Source organism: Arachis ipaensis, chromosome B6, assembly GCF_059453495.1.
Source record: "Arachis ipaensis isolate K30076 ecotype BB chromosome B6, ASM5945349v1, whole genome shotgun sequence".
Lineage (NCBI taxonomy): Eukaryota > Viridiplantae > Streptophyta > Magnoliopsida > Fabales > Fabaceae > Arachis > Arachis ipaensis.
The window spans coordinates 65,871,146-65,889,492 of record NC_142441.1 but is presented as its reverse complement, the minus strand read 5'-3'; the positions used below and the strand labels follow the sequence as shown (position 1 = coordinate 65,889,492).

Below are 18,347 nucleotides of genomic sequence, written 5' to 3'. Positions count from 1 at the left end.
CGCACATAATTATCATATGCATGTCTTGCGACGTAGGGTAAGTCGAGCTGCGAATCCCTGCGGGGCCCGTGCGAGCTTGCCTAAAATGAGGTCATTGAGACTCACTTTAGCTAAACTATTCAAGATAGTGCCGTTTAAAGAACGAGGGTAGGCACGACATAAAAAAAAAAAAAAAAAGAGGTGCAACACGAGGACTTCCCAGGAGGTCACCCATCCTAGTACTACTCTCGCCCAAGCACGCTTAACTGCGGAGTTCTGATGGGATCCGGTGCATTAGTGCTGGTATGAACGCACCTATTATAATATGCGCACATAATTATCATATGCATGACTTGCGACGTAGGGTAAGTCGAGCTGCGAATCCCTGCGGGGCCCGTGCGAGCTTGCCTAAAATGAGGTCATTGAGACTCGCTTTAGCTAAACTATTCAAGATAGTGCCGTTTAAAGAACGAGGGTAGGCACGACATAAAAAAAAAAAAAAAAAAAAGAGGTGCAACACGAGGACTTCCCAGGAGGTCACCCATCCTAGTACTACTCTCGCCCAAGCACGCTTAACTGCGGAGTTCTGATGGGATCCGGTGCATTAGTGCTGGTATGATCGCACCTATTAAAATATGCGCACATAATTATCATATGCATGTCTCGCGACGTAGGGTAATTCGAGTTGCGAAACCCTGCGGGGCCCGTGCGAACTTGCCTAAAATGAGGTCATTGAGACTCGCTTTAGCTAAACTATTCAAGATAGCGCCGTTTAAAGAACGAGGGTAAGCACGACGTAAAAAAAAAAAAAAAAAAAAAAGAGGTGCAACACGAGGACTTCCCAGGAGGTCACCCATCCTAGTACTACTCTCGCCCAAGCACGCTTAACTACGGAGTTCTGATGGGATCCGGTGCATTAGTGCTGGTATGATCGCACCTATTAAAATATGCGCACATAATTATCATATGCATGTCTTGCGACGTAGGGTAAGTCGAGCTGCGAATCCCTGCGGGCCCGTGCGAGCTTGCCTAAAATAAGGTCATTGAGACTCGCTTTAGCTAAACTATTCAAGATAGCGCCGTTTAAAGAACGAGGGCAAGCACGACGTAAAAAAAAAAAAAAAAAAAAAAAAGAGGTGCAACACGAGGACTTCCCAGGAGGTCACCCATCCTAGTACTACTCTCGCCCAAGCACGCTTAACTGCGGAGTTCTGATGGGATCCGGTGAATTAGTGCTGGTATGATCGCACCTATTAAAATATGAGCACATAATTATCATATGCATGTCTCGCGACGTAGGGTAAGTCGAGTTGCAAATCCCCGCGGGGCCCGTGGGAGCTTGCCTAAAATCAGGTCATTGAGACTCGCTTTAACAAAACTGTGCAAGATAACGCCGTTTAAAGAACGAGGGTAAGCACGACGTAAAAAAAAAAAAAAAAAAAAAAAAAAAAAAAAAAAAAAAAAAAAAAAAAAAAAAGAAGAGGTGCAACACGAGGACTTCCCTGGAGGTCACCCATCCTAGTATTACTCTCGCCCAAGCACGCTTAACTACGGAGTTCTGATGGGATCCGGTGCATTAGTGCTGGTATGATCGCACCTATTAAAATATGCGCACATAATTATCATATGCATGTCTCGCGACGTAGGGTAAGTCGAGTTGCAAATCCCTGCGGGGCCCGTGGGAGCTTGCCTAAAATAAGGTCATTGAGACTCGCTTTAGCTAAACTATTCAAGATAGCGCCGTTTAAAGAACGAGGGCAAGCACGACGTAAAAAAAAAAAAAAAAAAAAAAAAAAAAAAAAAAAAAAAAAAAAAAAAAAAAAAAAAAAAGAGGTGCAACACGAGGACTTCCCAGGAGGTCACCCATCCTAGTACTACTCTCGCCCAAGCACGCTTAACTGCGGAGTTCTGATGGGATCCGGTGAATTAGTGCTGGTATGATCGCACCTATTAAAATATGAGCACATAATTATCATATGCATGTCTCGCGACGTAGGGTAAGTCGAGTTGCAAATCCCCGCGGGGCCCGTGGGAGCTTGCCTAAAATCAGGTCATTGAGACTCGCTTTAACAAAACTGTGCAAGATAGCGCCGTTTAAAGAACGAGGGTAAGCACGACGTAAAAAAAAAAAAAAAAAAAAAAAAAAAAAAAAAAAAAAAAAAAAAAAAAAAAAAAAAGAGGTGCAACACGAGGACTTCCCAGGAGGTCACCCATCCTAGTACTACTCTCGCCCAAGCACGCTTAACTGCGGAGTTCTGATGGGATCCGGTGCATTAGTGCTGGTATGATCGCACCTATTATAATATGCGCACATAATTATCATATGCATGTCTTGCGACGTAGGGTAAGTCGAGCTGCGAATCCCTGCGGGGCCCGTGCGAGCTTGCCTAAAATGAGGTCATTGAGTCTCGCTTTAGCTAAACTATTCAAGATAGTGCCGTTTAAAGAACGAGGGTAGGCACGACGTAAAAAAAAAAAAAAAAAAAAAAAAAAAAAAAAAAAAAAAGAGATGCAACACGAGGACTTCCCAAGAGGTCACCCATCCTAGTACTACTCTCGCCCAAGCACGCTTAACTGCGGAGTTCTGATGGGATCCGGTGCATTAGTGCTGGTATGATCGCACCTATTATAATATGCGCACATAATTATCATATGCATGTCTTGCGACGTAGGGTAAGTCGAGCTGCGAATCCCTGCGGGGCCCGTGCGAGCTTGCCTAAAATGAGGTCATTGAGACTCACTTTAGCTAAACTATTCAAGATAGTGCCGTTTAAAGAACGAGGGTAGGCACGACATAAAAAAAAAAAAAAAGAGGTGCAACACGAGGACTTCCCAGGAGGTCACCCATCCTAGTACTACTCTCGCCCAAGCACGCTTAACTGCGGAGTTCTGATGGGATCCGGTGCATTAGTGCTGGTATGATCGCACCTATTAAAATATGCGCACATAATTATCATATGCATGTCTCGCGACGTAGGGTAAGTCGAGTTGCGAAACCCTGCGGGGCCCGTGCGAACTTGCCTAAAATGAGGTCATTGAGACTCGCTTTAGCTAAACTATTCAAGATAGCGCCGTTTAAAGAACGAGGGTAAGCACGACGTAAAAAAAAAAAAAAAAAAAAAAAAAAAAAAAAAAAAAAAAAAAAAAAAAAAAAAAAAAAAAAAAAAAAAAGAGGTGCAACACGAGGACTTCCCAGGAGGTCACCCATCCTAGTACTACTCTCGCCCAAGCACGCTTAACTGCGGAGTTCTGATGGGATTCGGTGAATTAGTGCTGGTTTGATCGCACCTATTAAAATATGCGCACATAATTATCATATGCATGTCTCGCGACGTAGGGTAAGTCGAGTTGCAAATCCCTGCGGGGCCCGTGGGAGCTTGCCTAAAATCAAGTCATTGAGACTCGCTTTAACTAAACTGTGCAAGATAGCGCCGTTTAAAGAACGAGGGTAAGCACGACGTAAAAAAAAAAAAAAAAAAAAAAAGAGGTGCAACACGAGGACTTCCCAGGAGGTGATGGGATCCGGTGCATTAGTGCTGGTATGATCGCACCTATTATAATATGCGCACATAATTACCATATGCATGTCTTGCGACGTAGGGTAAGTCGAGCTGCGAATCCCTGCGGGCCCGTGCGAGCTTGCCTAAAATAAGGTCATTGAGACTCGCTTTAGCTAAACTATTCAAGATAGCGCCGTTTAAAGAACGAGGGCAAGCACGACGTAAAAAAAAAAAAAAAAAAAAAAAAAGAGGTGCAACACGAGGACTTCCCAGGAGGTCACCCATCCTAGTACTACTCTCGCCCAAGCACGCTTAACTACGGAGTTCTGATGGGATCCGGTGCATTAGTGCTGGTATGATCGCACCTATTAAAATATGCGCACATAATTATCATATGCATGTCTTGCGACGTAGGGTAAGTCGAGCTGCGAATCCCTGCGGGCCCGTGCGAGCTTGCCTAAAATAAGGTCATTGAGACTCGCTTTAGCTAAACTATTCAAGATAGCGCCGTTTAAAGAACGAGGGCAAGCACGACGTAAAAAAAAAAAAAAAAAAAAAAAAAAAAAAAAAAAAAAAAAAAAAAAAAAAGAGGTGCAACACGAGGACTTCCCAGGAGGTCACCCATCCTAGTACTACTCTCGCCCAAGCACGCTTAACTACGGAGTTCTGATGGGATCCGGTGCATTAGTGCTGGTATGATCGCACCTATTAAAATATGCGCACATAATTATCATATGCATGTCTTGCGACGTAGGGTAAGTCGAGCTGCGAATCCCTGCGGGCCCGTGCGAGCTTGCCTAAAATAAGGTCATTGAGACTCGCTTTAGCTAAACTATTCAAGATAGCGCCGTTTAAAGAACGAGGGCAAGCACGACGTAAAAAAAAAAAAAAAAAAAAAAAAAAAAGAGGTGCAACACGAGGACTTCCCAGGAGGTCACCCATCCTAGTACTACTCTCGCCCAAGCACGCTTAACTGCGGAGTTCTGATGGGATCCGGTGAATTAGTGCTGGTATGATCGCACCTATTAAAATATGAGCACATAATTATCATATGCATGTCTCGCGACGTAGGGTAAGTCGAGTTGCAAATCCCCGCGGGGCCCGTGGGAGCTTGCCTAAAATCAGGTCATTGAGACTCGCTTTAACAAAACTTTGCAAGATAGCGCCGTTTAAAGAACGAGGGTAAGCACGACGTAAAAAAAAAAAAAAAAAAAAAAAAAAAAAAAGAGGTGCAACACGAGGACTTCCCAGGAGGTCACCCATCCTAGTACTACTCTCGCCCAAGCACGCTTAACTGCGGAGTTCTGATGGGATCCGGTGCATTAGTGCTGGTATGATCGCACCTATTAAAATATGCGCACATAATTATCATATGCATGTCTCGCGACGTAGGCTAATTCGAGTTGCGAAACCCTGCGGGGCCCGTGCGAACTTGCCTAAAATGAGGTCATTGAGACTCGCTTTAGCTAAACTATTCAAGATAGCGCCGTTTAAAGAACGAGGGTAAGCACGACGTAAAAAAAAAAAAAAAAAAAAAAAAAAAAAAAAAAAAAAAAAAAAAAAAAAAAAAAAAAAAAAGAGGTGCAACACGAGGACTTCCCAGGAGGTCACCCATCCTAGTACTACTCTCGCCCAAGCACGCTTAACTGCGGAGTTCTGATGGGATCCGGTGAATTAGTGCTGGTATGATCGCACCTATTAAAATATGAGCACATAATTATCATATGCATGTCTCGCGACGTAGGGTAAGTCGAGTTGCAAATCCCCGCGGGGCCCGTGGGAGCTTGCCTAAAATCAGGTCATTGAGACTCGCTTTAACAAAACTGTGCAAGATAGCGCCGTTTAAAGAACGAGGGTAAGCACGACGTAAAAAAAAAAAAAAAAAAAAAAAAAAAAAAAAAAAAAAAAAAAAAAAAAAAAAAAAAAAAAAAGAGGTGCAACACGAGGACTTCCCAGGAGGTCACCCATCCTAGTACTACTCTCGCCCAAGCACGCTTAACTGCGGAGTTCTGATGGGATCCGGTGCATTAGTGCTGGTATGATCGCACCTATTAAAATATGCGCACATAATTATCATATGCATGTCTCGCGACGTAGGGTAATTCGAGTTGCGAAACCCTGCGGGGCCCGTGCGAACTTGCCTAAAATGAGGTCATTGAGACTCGCTTTAGCTAAACTATTCAAGATAGCGCCGTTTAAAGAACGAGGGTAAGCACGACGTATAAAAAAAAAAAAAAAAAAAAAAAAAAAAAAAAAAAAAAAAAAAAAAAAAAGAGGTGCAACACGAGGACTTCCCAGGAGGTCACCCATCCTAGTATTACTCTCCCCCAAGCACGCTTAACTACGGAGTTCTGATGGGATCCGGTGCATTAGTGCTGGTATGATCGCACCTATTAAAATATGCGCACATAATTATCATATGCATGTCTCGCGACGTAGGGTAATTCGAGTTGCGAAACCCTGCGGGGCCCGTGCGAACTTGCCTAAAATGAGGTCATTGAGACTCGCTTTAGCTAAACTATTCAAGATAGCGCCGTTTAAAGAACGAGGGTAAGCACGACGTAAAAAAAAAAAAAAAAAAAAAAAAAAAAAAAAAAAAAAAAAAAAAAAAAAAAGAGGTGCAACACGAGGACTTCCCAGGAGGTCACCCATCCTAGTACTACTCTCGCCCAAGCACGCTTAAATACGGAGTTCTGATGGGATCCGGTGCATTAGTGCTGGTATGATCGCACCTATTAAAATATGCGCACATAATTATCATATGCATGTCTTGCGACGTAGGGTAAGTCGAGCTGCGAATCCCTGCGGGCCCGTGCGAGCTTGCCTAAAATAAGGTCATTGAGACTCGCTTTAGCTAAACTATTCAAGATAGCGCCGTTTAAAGAACGAGGGCAAGCACGACGTAAAAAAAAAAAAAAAAAAAAAAAAGAGGTGCAACACGAGGACTTCCCACGAGGTCACCCATCCTAGTACTACTCTCGCCCAAGCACGCTTAACTGCGGAGTTCTGATGGGATCCGGTGAATTAGTGCTGGTATGATCGCACCTATTAAAATATGAGCACATAATTATCATATGCATGTCTCGCGACGTAGGGTAAGTCGAGTTGCAAATCCCCGCGGGGCCCGTGGGAGCTTGCCTAAAATCAGGTCATTGAGACTCGCTTTAACAAAACTGTGCAAGATAACGCCGTTTAAAGAACGAGGGTAAGCACGACGTAAAAAAAAAAAAAAAAAAAAAAAAAAAAAAAAAAAAAAAAAAAAAAAAAAGAAGAGGTGCAACACGAGGACTTCCCTGGAGGTCACCCATCCTAGTATTACTCTCGCCCAAGCACGCTTAACTACGGAGTTCTGATGGGATCCGGTGCATTAGTGCTGGTATGATCGCACCTATTAAAATATGCGCACATAATTATCATATGCATGTCTCGCGACGTAGGGTAATTCGAGTTGCGAAACCCTGCGGGGCCCGTGCGAACTTGCCTAAAATGAGGTCATTGAGACTCGCTTTAGCTAAACTATTCAAGATAGCGCCGTTTAAAGAACGAGGGTAAGCACGACGTAAAAAAAAAAAAAAAAAAAAAAAAAAAAAGGTGCAACACGAGGACTTCCCAGGAGGTCACCCATCCTAGTACTACTCTCGCCCAAGCACGCTTAACTGCGGAGTTCTGATGGGATCCGGTGAATTAGTGCTGGTATGATCGCACCTATTAAAATATGCGCACATAATTATCATATGCATGTCTCGCGACGTAGGGTAAGTCGAGTTGCAAATCCCTGCGGGGCCCGTGGGAGCTTGCCTAAAATCAGGTCATTGAGACTCGCTTTAACTAAACTGTGCAAGATAGCGCCGTTTAAAGAACGAGGGTAAGCACGACGTAAAAAAAAAAAAAAAAAAAAAAGAGGTGCAACACGAGGACTTCCCAGGAGGTCACCCATCCTAGTATTACTCTCCCCCAAGCACGCTTAACTACGGAGTTCTGATGGGATCCGGTGCATTAGTGCTGGTATGATCGCACCTATTAAAATATGCGCACATAATTATCATATGCATGTCTCGCGACGTAGGGTAATTCGAGTTGCGAAACCCTGCGGGGCCCGTGCGAACTTGCCTAAAATGAGGTCATTGAGACTCGCTTTAGCTAAACTATTCAAGATAGCGCCGTTTAAAGAACGAGGGTAAGCACGACGTAAAAAAAAAAAAAAAAAAAAAAAAAAAAAAAAAAAAAAAAAAAAAAAAGAGGTGCAACACGAGGACTTCCCAGGAGGTCACCCATCCTAGTACTACTCTCGCCCAAGCACGCTTAACTACGGAGTTCTGATGGGATCCGGTGCATTAGTGCTGGTATGATCGCACCTATTAAAATATGCGCACATAATTATCATATGCATGTCTTGCGACGTAGGGTAAGTCGAGCTGCGAATCCCTGCGGGCCCGTGCGAGCTTGCCTAAAATAAGGTCATTGAGACTCGCTTTAGCTAAACTATTCAAGATAGCGCCGTTTAAAGAACGAGGGCAAGCACGACGTAAAAAAAAAAAAAAAAAAAAAAAGAGGTGCAACACGAGGACTTCCCACGAGGTCACCCATCCTAGTACTACTCTCGCCCAAGCACGCTTAACTGCGGAGTTCTGATGGGATCCGGTGAATTAGTGCTGGTATGATCGCACCTATTAAAATATGAGCACATAATTATCATATGCATGTCTCGCGACGTAGGGTAAGTCGAGTTGCAAATCCCCGCGGGGCCCGTGGGAGCTTGCCTAAAATCAGGTCATTGAGACTCGCTTTAACAAAACTGTGCAAGATAACGCCGTTTAAAGAACGAGGGTAAGCACGACGTAAAAAAAAAAAAAAAAAAAAAAAAAAAAAAAAAAAAAAAAAAAAAAAAAAAAGAAGAGGTGCAACACGAGGACTTCCCTGGAGGTCACCCATCCTAGTATTACTCTCGCCCAAGCACGCTTAACTACGGAGTTCTGATGGGATCCGGTGCATTAGTGCTGGTATGATCGCACCTATTAAAATATGCGCACATAATTATCATATGCATGTCTCGCGACGTAGGGTAAGTCGAGTTGCAAATCCCTGCGGGGCCCGTGGGAGCTTGCCTAAAATAAGGTCATTGAGACTTGCTTTTGCTAAACTATTCAAGATAGCGCCGTTTAAAGAACGAGGGCAAGCACGACGTAAAAAAAAAAAAAAAAAAAAAAAAAAAAAAAAAAAAAGAGGTGCAACACGAGGACTTCCCAGGAGGTCACCCATCCTAGTACTACTCTCGCCCAAGCACGCTTAACTGCGGAGTTCTGATGGGATCCGGTGAATTAGTGCTGGTATGATCGCACCTATTAAAATATGAGCACATAATTATCATATGCATGTCTCGCGACGTAGGGTAAGTCGAGTTGCAAATCCCCGCGGGGCCCGTGGGAGCTTGCCTAAAATCAGGTCATTGAGACTCGCTTTAACAAAACTGTGCAAGATAGCGCCGTTTAAAGAACGAGGGTAAGCACGACGTAAAAAAAAAAAAAAAAAAAAAAAAAAAAAAAAAAAAAAAAAAAAAAAAAAAAAAAAAAAAAAAAAAGAGGTGCAACACGAGGACTTCCCAGGAGGTCACCCATCCTAGTACTACTCTCGCCCAAGCACGCTTAATTGCGGAGTTCTGATGGGATCCGGTGAATTAGTGCTGGTATGATCGCACCTATTAAAATATGAGCACATAATTATCATATGCATGTCTCGCGACGTAGGGTAAGTCGAGTTGCAAATCCCCGCGGGGCCCGTGGGAGCTTGCCTAAAATCAGGTCATTGAGACTCGCTTTAACAAAACTGTGCAAGATAGCGCCGTTTAAAGAACGAGGGCAAGCACGACGTAAAAAAAAAAAAAAAAAAAAAAAAAAAAAAAAAAAAAAAGAGGTGCAACACGAGGACTTCCCAGGAGGTCACCCATCCTAGTACTACTCTCGCCCAAGCACGCTTAATTGCGGAGTTCTGATGGGATCCGGTGAATTAGTGCTGGTATGATCGCACCTATTAAAATATGAGCACATAATTATCATATGCATGTCTCGCGATGTAGGGTAAGTCGAGTTGCAAATCCCCGCGGGGCCCGTGGGAGCTTGCCTAAAATCAGGTCATTGAGACTCGCTTTAACAAAACTGTGCAAGATAGCGCCGTTTAAAGAACGAGGGCAAGCACGACGTAAAAAAAAAAAAAAAAAAAAAAAAAAAAAAAAAAAAAAAAAAAAAAAAAAAAAAAAAAAAAAAAAAAAGAGGTGCAACACGAGGACTTCCCAGGAGGTCACCCATCCTAGTACTACTCTCGCCCAAGCACGCTTAACTGCGGAGTTCTGATGGGATCCGGTGCATTAGTGCTGGTATGATCGCACCTATTATAATATGCGCACATAATTATCATATGCATGTCTTGCGACGTAGGGTAAGTCGAGCTGCGAATCCCTGCGGGGCCCGTGCGAGCTTGCCTAAAATGAGGTCATTGAGTCTCGCTTTAGCTAAACTATTCAAGATAGTGCCGTTTAAAGAACGAGGGTAGGCACGACGTAAAAAAAAAAAAAAAAAAACGAGGGTAAGCACGACGTAAAAAAAAAAAAAAGAGGTGCAACACGAGGACTTCCCAGGAGGTCACCCATCCTAGTACTACTCTCGCCCAAGCACGCTTAACTACGGAGTTCTGATGGGATCCGGTGCATTAGTGCTGGTATGATCGCACCTATTAAAATATGCGCACATAATTATCATATGCATGTCTTGCGACGTAGGGTAAGTCGAGCTGCGAATCCCTGCGGGCCCGTGCGAGCTTGCCTAAAATAAGGTCATTGAGACTCGCTTTAGCTAAACTATTCAAGATAGCGCCGTTTAAAGAACTAGGGCAAGCACGACGTAAAAAAAAAAAAAAAAAAAAAAAGAGGTGCAACACGAGGACTTCCCACGAGGTCACCCATCCTAGTACTACTCTCGCCCAAGCACGCTTAACTGCGGAGTTCTGATGGGATCCGGTGAATTAGTGCTGGTATGATCGCACCTATTAAAATATGAGCACATAATTATCATATGCATGTCTCGCGACGTAGGGTAAGTCGAGTTGCAAATCCCCGCGGGGCCCGTGGGAGCTTGCCTAAAATCAGGTCATTGAGACTCGCTTTAACAAAACTGTGCAAGATAACGCCGTTTAAAGAACGAGGGTAAGCACGACGTAAAAAAAAAAAAAAAAAAAAAAAAAAAAAAAAAAAAAAAAAAAAAAAAAAAGAAGAGGTGCAACACGAGGACTTCCCTGGAGGTCACCCATCCTAGTATTACTCTCGCCCAAGCACGCTTAACTACGGAGTTCTGATGGGATCCGGTGCATTAGTGCTGGTATGATCGCACCTATTAAAATATGCGCACATAATTATCATATGCATGTCTCGCGACGTAGGGTAAGTCGAGTTGCAAATCCCTGCGGGGCCCGTGGTAGCTTGACTAAAATAAGGTCATTGAGACTCGCTTTAGCTAAACTATTCAAGATAGCGCCGTTTAAAGAACGAGGGCAAGCACGACGTAAAAAAAAAAAAAAAAAAAAAAAAAAAAAAAAAAAAAAAAAAAAAAAAAAAAAAAAGAGGTGCAACACGAGGACTTCCCAGGAGGTCACCCATCCTAGTACTACTCTCGCCCAAGCACGCTTAACTGCGGAGTTCTGATGGGATCCGGTGAATTAGTGCTGGTATGATCGCACCTATTAAAATATGAGCACATAATTATCATATGCATGTCTCGCGACGTAGGGTAAGTCGAGTTGCAAATCCCCGCGGGGCCCGTGGGAGCTTGCCTAAAATCAGGTCATTGAGACTCGCTTTAACAAAACTGTGCAAGATAGCGCCGTTTAAAGAACGAGGGTAAGCACGACGTAAAAAAAAAAAAAAAAAAAAAAAAAAAAAAAAAAAAAAAAAAAAAAAAAAAAAAAAAAAAAAAAAAAAAAAAAGAGGTGCAACACGAGGACTTCCCAGGAGGTCACCCATCCTAGTACTACTCTCGCCCAAGCACGCTTAATTGCGGAGTTCTGATGGGATCCGGTGAATTAGTGCTGGTATGATCGCACCTATTAAAATATGAGCACATAATTATCATATGCATGTCTCGCGACGTAGGGTAAGTCGAGTTGCAAATCCCCGCGGGGCCCGTGGGAGCTTGCCTAAAATCAGGTCATTGAGACTCGCTTTAACTAAACTGTGCAAGATAGCGCCGTTTAAAGAACGAGGGTAAGCAAGACGTAAAAAAAAAAAAAAAAAAAAAAAAAAAGAGGTGCAACACGAGGACTTCCCAGGAGGTCACCCATCCTAGTACTACTCTCGCCCAAGCACGCTTAACTGCGGAGTTCTGATGGGATCCGGTGCATTAGTGCTGGTATGATCGCACCTATTATAATATGCGCACATAATTATCATATGCATGTCTTGCGACGTAGGGTAAGTCGAGCTGCGAATCCCTGCGGGGCCCGTGCGAGCTTGCCTAAAATGAGGTCATTGAGACTCGCTTTAGCTAAACTATTCAAGATAGCGCCGTTTAAAGAACGAGGGTAAGCACGACGTAAAAAAAAAAAAAAAAAAAAAAAAAAAAAAAAAAAAAAAAAAAAAAAAAAAAAAAAAAAAAAAAAAAAAAGAGGTGCAACACGAGGACTTCCCAGGAAGGGAGGTCACCCATCCTAGTACTACTCTCGCCCAAGCACGCTTAACTGCGGAGTTCTGATGGGATCCGGTGAATTAGTGCTGGTATGATCGCACCTATTAAAATATGCGCACATAATTATCATATGCATGTCTCGCGACGTAGGGTAAGTCGAGTTGCAAATCCCTGCGGGGCCCGTGGGAGCTTGCCTAAAATCAGGTCATTGAGACTCGCTTTAACTAAACTGTGCAAGATAGCGCCGTTTAAAGAACGAGGGTAAGCACGACGTAAAAAAAAAAAAAAAAAAAAAAAAAAAAAAAAGAGAGGTGCAACACGAGGACTTCCCAGGAGGTCACCCATACTAGTACTACTCTCGCCCAAGCACGCTTAACTGCGGAGTTCTGATGGGATCCGGTGCATTAGTGCTGGTATGATCGCACCTATTATAATATGCGCACATAATTATCATATGCATGTCTTGCGACGTAGGGTAAGTCGAGCTGCGAATCCCTGCGGGGCCCGTGCGAGCTTGCCTAAAATGAGGTCATAGAGACTCGCTTTAGCTAAACTATTCAAGATAGCGCCGTTTAAAGAACGAGGGTAAGCACGACGTAAAAAAAAAAAAAAAAAAAAAAAAAAAGGTGCAACACGAGGACTTCCCAGGAGGTCACCCATCCTAGTACTACTCTCGCCCAAGCACGCTTAACTGCGGAGTTCTGATGGGATCCGGTGAATTAGTGCTGGTATGATCGCACCTATTAAAATATGCGCACATAATTATCATATATATGCATGTCTCGCGACGTAGGGTAAGTCGAGTTGCAAATCCCTGCGGGGCCCGTGCGAGCTTGCCTAAAATCAGGTCATTGAGACTCGCTTTAACTAAACTGTGCAAGATAGCGCCGTTTAAAGAACGAGGGTAAGCAAGACGTAAAAAAAAAAAAAAAAAAAAAAAGAGGTGCAACACGAGGACTTCCCAGGAGGTCACCCATCCTAGTACTACTCTCGCCCAAGCACGCTTAACTGCGGAGTTCTGATGGGATCCGGTGAATTAGTGCTGGTATGATCGCACCTATTAAAATATGCGCACATAATTATCATATGCATGTCTCGCGACGTAGGGTAAGTCGAGTTGCAAATCCCTGCGGGGCCCGTGGGAGCTTGCCTAAAATCAGGTCATTGAGACTCGCTTTAACTAAACTGTGCAAGATAGCGCCGTTTAAAGAACGAGGGTAAGCACGACGTAAAAAAAAAAAAAAAAAAAAAAGAGGTGCAACACGAGGACTTCCCAGGAGGTCACCCATCCTAGTACTACTCTCGCCCAAGCACGCTTAACTGCGGAGTTCTGATGGGATCCGGTGCATTAGTGCTGGTATGATCGCACCTATTATAATATGCGCACATAATTATCATATGCATATCTTGCGACGTAGGGTAAGTCGAGCTGCGAATCCCTGCGGGGCCCGTGCGAGCTTGCCTAAAATGAGGTCATTGAGACTCGCTTTAGCTAAACTATTCAAGATAGCGCCGTTTAAAGAACGAGGGTAAGCACGACGTAAAAAAAAAAAAAAAAAAAAAAAGAGGTGCAACACGAGGACTTCCCAGGAAGGGAGGTCACCCATCCTAGTACTACTCTCGCCCAAGCACGCTTAACTGCGGAGTTCTGATGGGATCCGGTGAATTAGTGCTGGTATGATCGCACCTATTAAAATATGCACACATAATTATCATATGCATGTCTCGCGACGTAGGGTAAGTCGAGTTGCAAATCCCTGCGGGGCCCGTGGGAGCTTGCCTAAAATCAGGTCATTGAGACTCGCTTTAACTAAACTGTGCAAGATAGCGCCGTTTAAAGAACGAGGGTAAGCACGACGTAAAAAAAAAAAAAAAAAAAAAAAAGAGGTGCAACACGAGGACTTCCCAGGAGGTCACCCATACTAGTACTACTCTCGCCCAAGCACGCTTAACTGCGGAGTTCTGATGGGATCCGGTGCATTAGTGCTGGTATGATCGCACCTATTATAATATGCGCACATAATTATCATATGCATGTCTTGCGACGTAGGGTAAGTCGAGCTGCGAATCCCTGCGGGGCCCGTGCGAGCTTGCCTAAAATGAGGTCATAGAGACTCGCTTTAGCTAAACTATTCAAGATAGCGCCGTTTAAAGAACGAGGGTAAGCACGACGTAAAAAAAAAAAAAAAAAAAAAAAAAAAAGGTTCAACACGAGGACTTCCCAGGAGGTCACCCATCCTAGTACTACTCTCGTCCAAGCACGCTTAACTGCGGAGTTCTGATGGGATCCGGTGCATTAGTGCTGGTATGATCGCACCTATTAAAATATGCGCACATAATTATCATATGCATGTCTCGCGACGTAGGGTAAGTCGAGCTGCAAATCCCTGCAGGGCCCGTGCGAGCTTGCCTAAAATGAGGTCATTGAGACTCGCTTTAGCTAAACTATTCAAGATAGCGCCGTTTAAAGAACGAGGGTAAGCACGACGTAAAAAAAAAAAAAAAAAAAAAAAGGTGCAACACGAGGACTTCCCAGGAGGTCACCCATCCTAGTACTACTCTCGCCCAAGCACGCTTAACTGCGGAGTTCTGATGGGATCCGGTGAATTAGTGCTGGTATGATCGCACCTATTAAAATATGCGCACATAATTATCATATGCATGTCTCGCGACGTAGGGTAAGTCGAGTTGCAAATCCCTGCGGGGCCCGTGGGAGCTTGCCTAAAATTAGGTCATTGAGACTCGCTTTAACTAAACTGTGCAAGATAGCGCCGTTTAAAGAACGAGGGTAAGCACGACGTAAAAAAAAAAAAAAAAAAAAAAAGAGGTGCAACACGAGGACTTCCCAGGAGGTCACCCATCCTAGTACTACTCTCGCCCAAGCACGCTTAACCGCGGAGTTCTGATGGGATCCGTTGCATTAGTGCTGGTATGATCGCACCTATTATAATATGCGCACATAATTATCATATGCATGTCTCGCGACGTAGGGTAAGTCGAGTTGCAAATCCCTGCGGGGCCCGTGGGAGCTTGCCTAAAATCAGGTCATTGAGACTCGCTTTAACTAAACTGTGCAAGATAACGCCGTTTAAAGAACGAGGGTAAGCACGACGTAAAAAAAAAAAAAAAAAAAAAAAAAAAAAAAAAAAAAAAAAGAGGTGTAACACGAGGACTTCCCAGGAGGTCACCCATCCTAGTACTACTCTCGCCCAAGCACGCTTAACTGCGGAGTTCTGATGGGATCCGGCGCATTAGTGCTGGTATGATCGCACCTTTTATAATATGCGCACATAATTATCATATGCATGTCTTGCGACGTAGGGTAAGTCGAGCTGCGAGTCCCTGCGGGGACCGTGCGAGCTTGCCTAAAATCATGTAATTGAGACTCGCTTTAGCTAAACTATTCAAGATAGCGCCGTTTAAAGAACGAGGGCAAGCACGACGTAAAAAAAAAAAAAAAAAAAAAAAAAAGAGGTGCAACACGAGGACTTCCCAGGAGGTCACCCATCCTAGTACTACTCTCGCCCAAGCACGCTTAACTGCGGAGTTCTGATGGGATCCGGTGAATTAGTGCTGGTATGATCGCACCTATTAAAATATGCGCACATAATTATCATATATATGCATGTCTCGCGACGTAGGGTAAGTCGAGTTGCAAATCCCTGCGGGGCCCGTGCGAGCTTGCCTAAAATCAGGTCATTGAGACTCGCTTTAACTAAACTGTGCAAGATAGCGCCGTTTTAAGAACGAGGGTAAGCACGACGTAAAAAAAAAAAAAAAAAAATAGGTGCAACACGAGGACACGCTTAACCGCGGAGTTCTGATGGGATCCGTTGCATTAGTGCTGGTATGATCGCACCTATTATAATATGCGCACATAATTATCATATGCATGTCTCGCGACGTAGGGTAAGTCGAGTTGCAAATCCCTGCGGGGCCCGTGGGAGCTTGCCTAAAATCAGGTCATTGAGACTCGCTTTAACTAAACTGTGCAAGATAGCGCCGTTTAAAGAACGAGGGTAAGCAAGACGTAAAAAAAAAAAAAAAAAAAAAAAAGAGGTGCAACACGAGGACTTCCCAGGAGGTCACCCATCCTAGTACTACTCTCGCCCAAGCACGCTTAACTGCGGAGTTCTGATGGGATCCGGTGCATTAGTGCTGGTATGATCGCACCTATTATAATATGCGCACATAATTATCATATGCATGTCTTGCGACGTAGGGTAAGTCGAGCTGCGAATCCCTGCGGGGCCCGTGCGAGCTTGCCTAAAATGAGGTCATTGAGACTCGCTTTAGCTAAACTATTCAAGATAGCGCCGTTTAAAGAACGAGGGTAAGCACGACGTAAAAAAAAAAAAAAAAAAAAAAAAAAAAAAAAAAAAAAAAAAAAAAAGAGGTGCAACACGAGGACTTCCCAGGAAGGGAGGTCACCCATCCTAGTACTACTCTCGCCCAAGCACGCTTAACTGCGGAGTTCTGATGGGATCCGGTGAATTAGTGCTGGTATGATCGCACCTATTAAAATATGCGCACATAATTATCATATGCATGTCTCGCGACGTAGGGTAAGTCGAGTTGCAAATCCCTGCGGGGCCCGTGGGAGCTTGCCTAAAATCAGGTCATTGAGACTCGCTTTAACTAAACTGTGCAAGATAGCGCCGTTTAAAGAACGAGGGTAAGCACGACGTAAAAAAAAAAAAAAAAAAAAAAAAAAAGAGAGGTGCAACACGAGGACTTCCCAGGAGGTCACCCATACTAGTACTACTCTCGCCCAAGCACGCTTAACTGCGGAGTTCTGATGGGATCCGGTGCATTAGTGCTGGTATGATCGCACCTATTATAATATGCGCACATAATTATCATATGCATGTCTTGCGACGTAGGGTAAGTCGAGCTGCGAATCCCTGCGGGGCCCGTGCGAGCTTGCCTAAAATGAGGTCATAGAGACTCGCTTTAGCTAAACTATTCAAGATAGCGCCGTTTAAAGAACGAGGGTAAGCACGACGTAAAAAAAAAAAAAAAAAAAAAAAAAAAGGTGCAACACGAGGACTTCCCAGGAGGTCACCCATCCTAGTACTACTCTCGCCCAAGCACGCTTAACTGCGGAGTTCTGATGGGATCCGGTGAATTAGTGCTGGTATGATCGCACCTATTAAAATATGCGCACATAATTATCATATATATGCATGTCTCGCGACGTAGGGTAAGTCGAGTTGCAAATCCCTGCGGGGCCCGTGCGAGCTTGCCTAAAATCAGGTCATTGAGACTCGCTTTAACTAAACTGTGCAAGATAGCGCCGTTTAAAGAACGAGGGTAAGCAAGACGTAAAAAAAAAAAAAAAAAAAAAAAGAGGTGCAACACGAGGACTTCCCAGGAGGTCACCCATCCTAGTACTACTCTCGCCCAAGCACGCTTAACTGCGGAGTTCTGATGGGATCCGGTGAATTAGTGCTGGTATGATCGCACCTATTAAAATATGCGCACATAATTATCATATGCATGTCTCGCGACGTAGGGTAAGTCGAGTTGCAAATCCCTGCGGGGCCCGTGGGAGCTTGCCTAAAATCAGGTCATTGAGACTCGCTTTAACTAAACTGTGCAAGATAGCGCCGTTTAAAGAACGAGGGTAAGCACGACGTAAAAAAAAAAAAAAAAAAAAAGAGGTGCAACACGAGGACTTCCCAGGAGGTCACCCATCCTAGTACTACTCTCGCCCAAGCACGCTTAACTGCGGAGTTCTGATGGGATCCGGTGCATTAGTGCTGGTATGATCGCACCTATTATAATATGCGCACATAATTATCATATGCATATCTTGCGACGTAGGGTAAGTCGAGCTGCGAATCCCTGCGGGGCCCGTGCGAGCTTGCCTAAAATGAGGTCATTGAGACTCGCTTTAGCTAAACTATTCAAGATAGCGCCGTTTAAAGAACGAGGGTAAGCACGACGTAAAAAAAAAAAAAAAAAAAAAAAAAGAGGTGCAACACGAGGACTTCCCAGGAAGGGAGGTCACCCATCCTAGTACTACTCTCGCCCAAGCACGCTTAACTGCGGAGTTCTGATGGGATCCGGTGAATTAGTGCTGGTATGATCGCACCTATTAAAATATGCGCACATAATTATCATATGCATGTCTCGCGACGTAGGGTAAGTCGAGTTGCAAATCCCTGCGGGGCCCGTGGGAGCTTGCCTAAAATCA

General features: G+C 44.1%; 50 non-coding genes and 4 pseudogenes across 50 annotated transcripts; all 54 read right to left on the bottom strand.

The window, feature by feature from the left end:
- Window positions 1–177: 177 nt before the first annotated feature.
- On the bottom strand, window positions 178–296 carry LOC148557662 (5S ribosomal RNA). The gene has a single exon (XR_015889786.1). It is a non-coding gene; the product is annotated as a 5S ribosomal RNA (ribosomal RNA).
- Window positions 297–487: 191 nt separating this feature from the next.
- LOC148557661 (5S ribosomal RNA) lies at window positions 488–606 on the bottom strand. Its single transcript, XR_015890596.1, has one exon. It is a non-coding gene; the product is annotated as a 5S ribosomal RNA (ribosomal RNA).
- A 193-nt stretch (window positions 607–799) lies between these two features.
- On the bottom strand, window positions 800–918 carry LOC148557660 (5S ribosomal RNA). Its single transcript, XR_015888600.1, has one exon. It is a non-coding gene; the product is annotated as a 5S ribosomal RNA (ribosomal RNA).
- Window positions 919–1,112: 194 nt separating this feature from the next.
- On the bottom strand, window positions 1,113–1,231 carry LOC148557659 (5S ribosomal RNA). Its single transcript, XR_015888990.1, has one exon. It is a non-coding gene; the product is annotated as a 5S ribosomal RNA (ribosomal RNA).
- Window positions 1,232–1,459: 228 nt separating this feature from the next.
- Window positions 1,460–1,578, bottom strand: LOC148557658 (5S ribosomal RNA). The gene has a single exon (XR_015890659.1). It is a non-coding gene; the product is annotated as a 5S ribosomal RNA (ribosomal RNA).
- Window positions 1,579–1,809: 231 nt separating this feature from the next.
- Window positions 1,810–1,928, bottom strand: LOC148557657 (5S ribosomal RNA). Its single transcript, XR_015888989.1, has one exon. It is a non-coding gene; the product is annotated as a 5S ribosomal RNA (ribosomal RNA).
- Window positions 1,929–2,156: 228 nt separating this feature from the next.
- On the bottom strand, window positions 2,157–2,275 carry LOC148557656 (5S ribosomal RNA). The gene has a single exon (XR_015890585.1). It is a non-coding gene; the product is annotated as a 5S ribosomal RNA (ribosomal RNA).
- Window positions 2,276–2,485: 210 nt separating this feature from the next.
- Window positions 2,486–2,604, bottom strand: LOC148557655 (5S ribosomal RNA). The gene has a single exon (XR_015889165.1). It is a non-coding gene; the product is annotated as a 5S ribosomal RNA (ribosomal RNA).
- A 186-nt stretch (window positions 2,605–2,790) lies between these two features.
- On the bottom strand, window positions 2,791–2,909 carry LOC148557654 (5S ribosomal RNA). The gene has a single exon (XR_015890574.1). It is a non-coding gene; the product is annotated as a 5S ribosomal RNA (ribosomal RNA).
- Window positions 2,910–3,150: 241 nt separating this feature from the next.
- On the bottom strand, window positions 3,151–3,269 carry LOC148557653 (5S ribosomal RNA). Its single transcript, XR_015891469.1, has one exon. It is a non-coding gene; the product is annotated as a 5S ribosomal RNA (ribosomal RNA).
- Window positions 3,270–3,727: 458 nt separating this feature from the next.
- Window positions 3,728–3,846, bottom strand: LOC148557652 (5S ribosomal RNA). Its single transcript, XR_015888599.1, has one exon. It is a non-coding gene; the product is annotated as a 5S ribosomal RNA (ribosomal RNA).
- Window positions 3,847–4,067: 221 nt separating this feature from the next.
- Window positions 4,068–4,186, bottom strand: LOC148557651 (5S ribosomal RNA). The gene has a single exon (XR_015888598.1). It is a non-coding gene; the product is annotated as a 5S ribosomal RNA (ribosomal RNA).
- Window positions 4,187–4,384: 198 nt separating this feature from the next.
- LOC148557650 (5S ribosomal RNA) lies at window positions 4,385–4,503 on the bottom strand. Its single transcript, XR_015888988.1, has one exon. It is a non-coding gene; the product is annotated as a 5S ribosomal RNA (ribosomal RNA).
- Window positions 4,504–4,705: 202 nt separating this feature from the next.
- LOC148557649 (5S ribosomal RNA) lies at window positions 4,706–4,824 on the bottom strand. Its single transcript, XR_015890563.1, has one exon. It is a non-coding gene; the product is annotated as a 5S ribosomal RNA (ribosomal RNA).
- Window positions 4,825–5,057: 233 nt separating this feature from the next.
- LOC148557648 (5S ribosomal RNA) lies at window positions 5,058–5,176 on the bottom strand. Its single transcript, XR_015888987.1, has one exon. It is a non-coding gene; the product is annotated as a 5S ribosomal RNA (ribosomal RNA).
- Window positions 5,177–5,410: 234 nt separating this feature from the next.
- On the bottom strand, window positions 5,411–5,529 carry LOC148557647 (5S ribosomal RNA). The gene has a single exon (XR_015890551.1). It is a non-coding gene; the product is annotated as a 5S ribosomal RNA (ribosomal RNA).
- Window positions 5,530–5,752: 223 nt separating this feature from the next.
- Window positions 5,753–5,871, bottom strand: LOC148557646 (5S ribosomal RNA). Its single transcript, XR_015891220.1, has one exon. It is a non-coding gene; the product is annotated as a 5S ribosomal RNA (ribosomal RNA).
- A 223-nt stretch (window positions 5,872–6,094) lies between these two features.
- Window positions 6,095–6,213, bottom strand: LOC148557645 (5S ribosomal RNA). The gene has a single exon (XR_015890263.1). It is a non-coding gene; the product is annotated as a 5S ribosomal RNA (ribosomal RNA).
- A 194-nt stretch (window positions 6,214–6,407) lies between these two features.
- LOC148557644 (5S ribosomal RNA) lies at window positions 6,408–6,526 on the bottom strand. Its single transcript, XR_015889233.1, has one exon. It is a non-coding gene; the product is annotated as a 5S ribosomal RNA (ribosomal RNA).
- Window positions 6,527–6,750: 224 nt separating this feature from the next.
- Window positions 6,751–6,869, bottom strand: LOC148557643 (5S ribosomal RNA). Its single transcript, XR_015890658.1, has one exon. It is a non-coding gene; the product is annotated as a 5S ribosomal RNA (ribosomal RNA).
- A 198-nt stretch (window positions 6,870–7,067) lies between these two features.
- Window positions 7,068–7,186, bottom strand: LOC148557642 (5S ribosomal RNA). The gene has a single exon (XR_015889211.1). It is a non-coding gene; the product is annotated as a 5S ribosomal RNA (ribosomal RNA).
- Window positions 7,187–7,379: 193 nt separating this feature from the next.
- Window positions 7,380–7,498, bottom strand: LOC148557641 (5S ribosomal RNA). Its single transcript, XR_015891218.1, has one exon. It is a non-coding gene; the product is annotated as a 5S ribosomal RNA (ribosomal RNA).
- Window positions 7,499–7,717: 219 nt separating this feature from the next.
- LOC148557640 (5S ribosomal RNA) lies at window positions 7,718–7,836 on the bottom strand. The gene has a single exon (XR_015888597.1). It is a non-coding gene; the product is annotated as a 5S ribosomal RNA (ribosomal RNA).
- Window positions 7,837–8,029: 193 nt separating this feature from the next.
- LOC148557639 (5S ribosomal RNA) lies at window positions 8,030–8,148 on the bottom strand. The gene has a single exon (XR_015889232.1). It is a non-coding gene; the product is annotated as a 5S ribosomal RNA (ribosomal RNA).
- A 226-nt stretch (window positions 8,149–8,374) lies between these two features.
- On the bottom strand, window positions 8,375–8,493 carry LOC148557638 (5S ribosomal RNA). The gene has a single exon (XR_015890657.1). It is a non-coding gene; the product is annotated as a 5S ribosomal RNA (ribosomal RNA).
- A 208-nt stretch (window positions 8,494–8,701) lies between these two features.
- LOC148557637 (5S ribosomal RNA) lies at window positions 8,702–8,820 on the bottom strand. The gene has a single exon (XR_015888986.1). It is a non-coding gene; the product is annotated as a 5S ribosomal RNA (ribosomal RNA).
- Window positions 8,821–9,057: 237 nt separating this feature from the next.
- On the bottom strand, window positions 9,058–9,176 carry LOC148557636 (5S ribosomal RNA). Its single transcript, XR_015890609.1, has one exon. It is a non-coding gene; the product is annotated as a 5S ribosomal RNA (ribosomal RNA).
- A 210-nt stretch (window positions 9,177–9,386) lies between these two features.
- LOC148557635 (5S ribosomal RNA) lies at window positions 9,387–9,505 on the bottom strand. The gene has a single exon (XR_015890608.1). It is a non-coding gene; the product is annotated as a 5S ribosomal RNA (ribosomal RNA).
- A 239-nt stretch (window positions 9,506–9,744) lies between these two features.
- On the bottom strand, window positions 9,745–9,863 carry LOC148557634 (5S ribosomal RNA). Its single transcript, XR_015890540.1, has one exon. It is a non-coding gene; the product is annotated as a 5S ribosomal RNA (ribosomal RNA).
- A 222-nt stretch (window positions 9,864–10,085) lies between these two features.
- LOC148557633 (5S ribosomal RNA) lies at window positions 10,086–10,204 on the bottom strand. The gene has a single exon (XR_015888595.1). It is a non-coding gene; the product is annotated as a 5S ribosomal RNA (ribosomal RNA).
- Window positions 10,205–10,397: 193 nt separating this feature from the next.
- Window positions 10,398–10,516, bottom strand: LOC148557632 (5S ribosomal RNA). Its single transcript, XR_015889231.1, has one exon. It is a non-coding gene; the product is annotated as a 5S ribosomal RNA (ribosomal RNA).
- Window positions 10,517–10,741: 225 nt separating this feature from the next.
- LOC148557631 (5S ribosomal RNA) lies at window positions 10,742–10,860 on the bottom strand. The gene has a single exon (XR_015890656.1). It is a non-coding gene; the product is annotated as a 5S ribosomal RNA (ribosomal RNA).
- Window positions 10,861–11,087: 227 nt separating this feature from the next.
- LOC148557630 (5S ribosomal RNA) lies at window positions 11,088–11,206 on the bottom strand. The gene has a single exon (XR_015888985.1). It is a non-coding gene; the product is annotated as a 5S ribosomal RNA (ribosomal RNA).
- A 244-nt stretch (window positions 11,207–11,450) lies between these two features.
- On the bottom strand, window positions 11,451–11,569 carry LOC148557629 (5S ribosomal RNA). Its single transcript, XR_015890606.1, has one exon. It is a non-coding gene; the product is annotated as a 5S ribosomal RNA (ribosomal RNA).
- Window positions 11,570–11,767: 198 nt separating this feature from the next.
- Window positions 11,768–11,886, bottom strand: LOC148557628 (5S ribosomal RNA). The gene has a single exon (XR_015890529.1). It is a non-coding gene; the product is annotated as a 5S ribosomal RNA (ribosomal RNA).
- A 241-nt stretch (window positions 11,887–12,127) lies between these two features.
- On the bottom strand, window positions 12,128–12,251 carry LOC148557627 (5S ribosomal RNA; annotated as a pseudogene).
- Window positions 12,252–12,456: 205 nt separating this feature from the next.
- On the bottom strand, window positions 12,457–12,575 carry LOC148557626 (5S ribosomal RNA). The gene has a single exon (XR_015889323.1). It is a non-coding gene; the product is annotated as a 5S ribosomal RNA (ribosomal RNA).
- Window positions 12,576–12,771: 196 nt separating this feature from the next.
- Window positions 12,772–12,890, bottom strand: LOC148557625 (5S ribosomal RNA). Its single transcript, XR_015889210.1, has one exon. It is a non-coding gene; the product is annotated as a 5S ribosomal RNA (ribosomal RNA).
- A 198-nt stretch (window positions 12,891–13,088) lies between these two features.
- LOC148557624 (5S ribosomal RNA) lies at window positions 13,089–13,207 on the bottom strand. Its single transcript, XR_015888983.1, has one exon. It is a non-coding gene; the product is annotated as a 5S ribosomal RNA (ribosomal RNA).
- Window positions 13,208–13,400: 193 nt separating this feature from the next.
- On the bottom strand, window positions 13,401–13,519 carry LOC148557623 (5S ribosomal RNA). Its single transcript, XR_015890518.1, has one exon. It is a non-coding gene; the product is annotated as a 5S ribosomal RNA (ribosomal RNA).
- Window positions 13,520–13,713: 194 nt separating this feature from the next.
- LOC148557622 (5S ribosomal RNA) lies at window positions 13,714–13,837 on the bottom strand (annotated as a pseudogene).
- A 195-nt stretch (window positions 13,838–14,032) lies between these two features.
- LOC148557621 (5S ribosomal RNA) lies at window positions 14,033–14,151 on the bottom strand. Its single transcript, XR_015889322.1, has one exon. It is a non-coding gene; the product is annotated as a 5S ribosomal RNA (ribosomal RNA).
- A 197-nt stretch (window positions 14,152–14,348) lies between these two features.
- LOC148557620 (5S ribosomal RNA) lies at window positions 14,349–14,467 on the bottom strand. Its single transcript, XR_015891089.1, has one exon. It is a non-coding gene; the product is annotated as a 5S ribosomal RNA (ribosomal RNA).
- Window positions 14,468–14,659: 192 nt separating this feature from the next.
- On the bottom strand, window positions 14,660–14,778 carry LOC148557619 (5S ribosomal RNA). Its single transcript, XR_015889209.1, has one exon. It is a non-coding gene; the product is annotated as a 5S ribosomal RNA (ribosomal RNA).
- Window positions 14,779–14,972: 194 nt separating this feature from the next.
- On the bottom strand, window positions 14,973–15,091 carry LOC148557618 (5S ribosomal RNA). Its single transcript, XR_015890856.1, has one exon. It is a non-coding gene; the product is annotated as a 5S ribosomal RNA (ribosomal RNA).
- Window positions 15,092–15,303: 212 nt separating this feature from the next.
- Window positions 15,304–15,422, bottom strand: LOC148557617 (5S ribosomal RNA). The gene has a single exon (XR_015890666.1). It is a non-coding gene; the product is annotated as a 5S ribosomal RNA (ribosomal RNA).
- Window positions 15,423–15,619: 197 nt separating this feature from the next.
- LOC148557616 (5S ribosomal RNA) lies at window positions 15,620–15,738 on the bottom strand. The gene has a single exon (XR_015888982.1). It is a non-coding gene; the product is annotated as a 5S ribosomal RNA (ribosomal RNA).
- Window positions 15,739–16,204: 466 nt separating this feature from the next.
- On the bottom strand, window positions 16,205–16,323 carry LOC148557615 (5S ribosomal RNA). Its single transcript, XR_015890507.1, has one exon. It is a non-coding gene; the product is annotated as a 5S ribosomal RNA (ribosomal RNA).
- Window positions 16,324–16,541: 218 nt separating this feature from the next.
- LOC148557614 (5S ribosomal RNA) lies at window positions 16,542–16,665 on the bottom strand (annotated as a pseudogene).
- Window positions 16,666–16,865: 200 nt separating this feature from the next.
- Window positions 16,866–16,984, bottom strand: LOC148557613 (5S ribosomal RNA). Its single transcript, XR_015889321.1, has one exon. It is a non-coding gene; the product is annotated as a 5S ribosomal RNA (ribosomal RNA).
- A 196-nt stretch (window positions 16,985–17,180) lies between these two features.
- LOC148557612 (5S ribosomal RNA) lies at window positions 17,181–17,299 on the bottom strand. Its single transcript, XR_015889208.1, has one exon. It is a non-coding gene; the product is annotated as a 5S ribosomal RNA (ribosomal RNA).
- Window positions 17,300–17,497: 198 nt separating this feature from the next.
- On the bottom strand, window positions 17,498–17,616 carry LOC148557611 (5S ribosomal RNA). Its single transcript, XR_015888981.1, has one exon. It is a non-coding gene; the product is annotated as a 5S ribosomal RNA (ribosomal RNA).
- Window positions 17,617–17,808: 192 nt separating this feature from the next.
- Window positions 17,809–17,927, bottom strand: LOC148557610 (5S ribosomal RNA). Its single transcript, XR_015890496.1, has one exon. It is a non-coding gene; the product is annotated as a 5S ribosomal RNA (ribosomal RNA).
- Window positions 17,928–18,123: 196 nt separating this feature from the next.
- On the bottom strand, window positions 18,124–18,247 carry LOC148557609 (5S ribosomal RNA; annotated as a pseudogene).
- Between the last annotated feature and the right edge of the window lie 100 nt (window positions 18,248–18,347).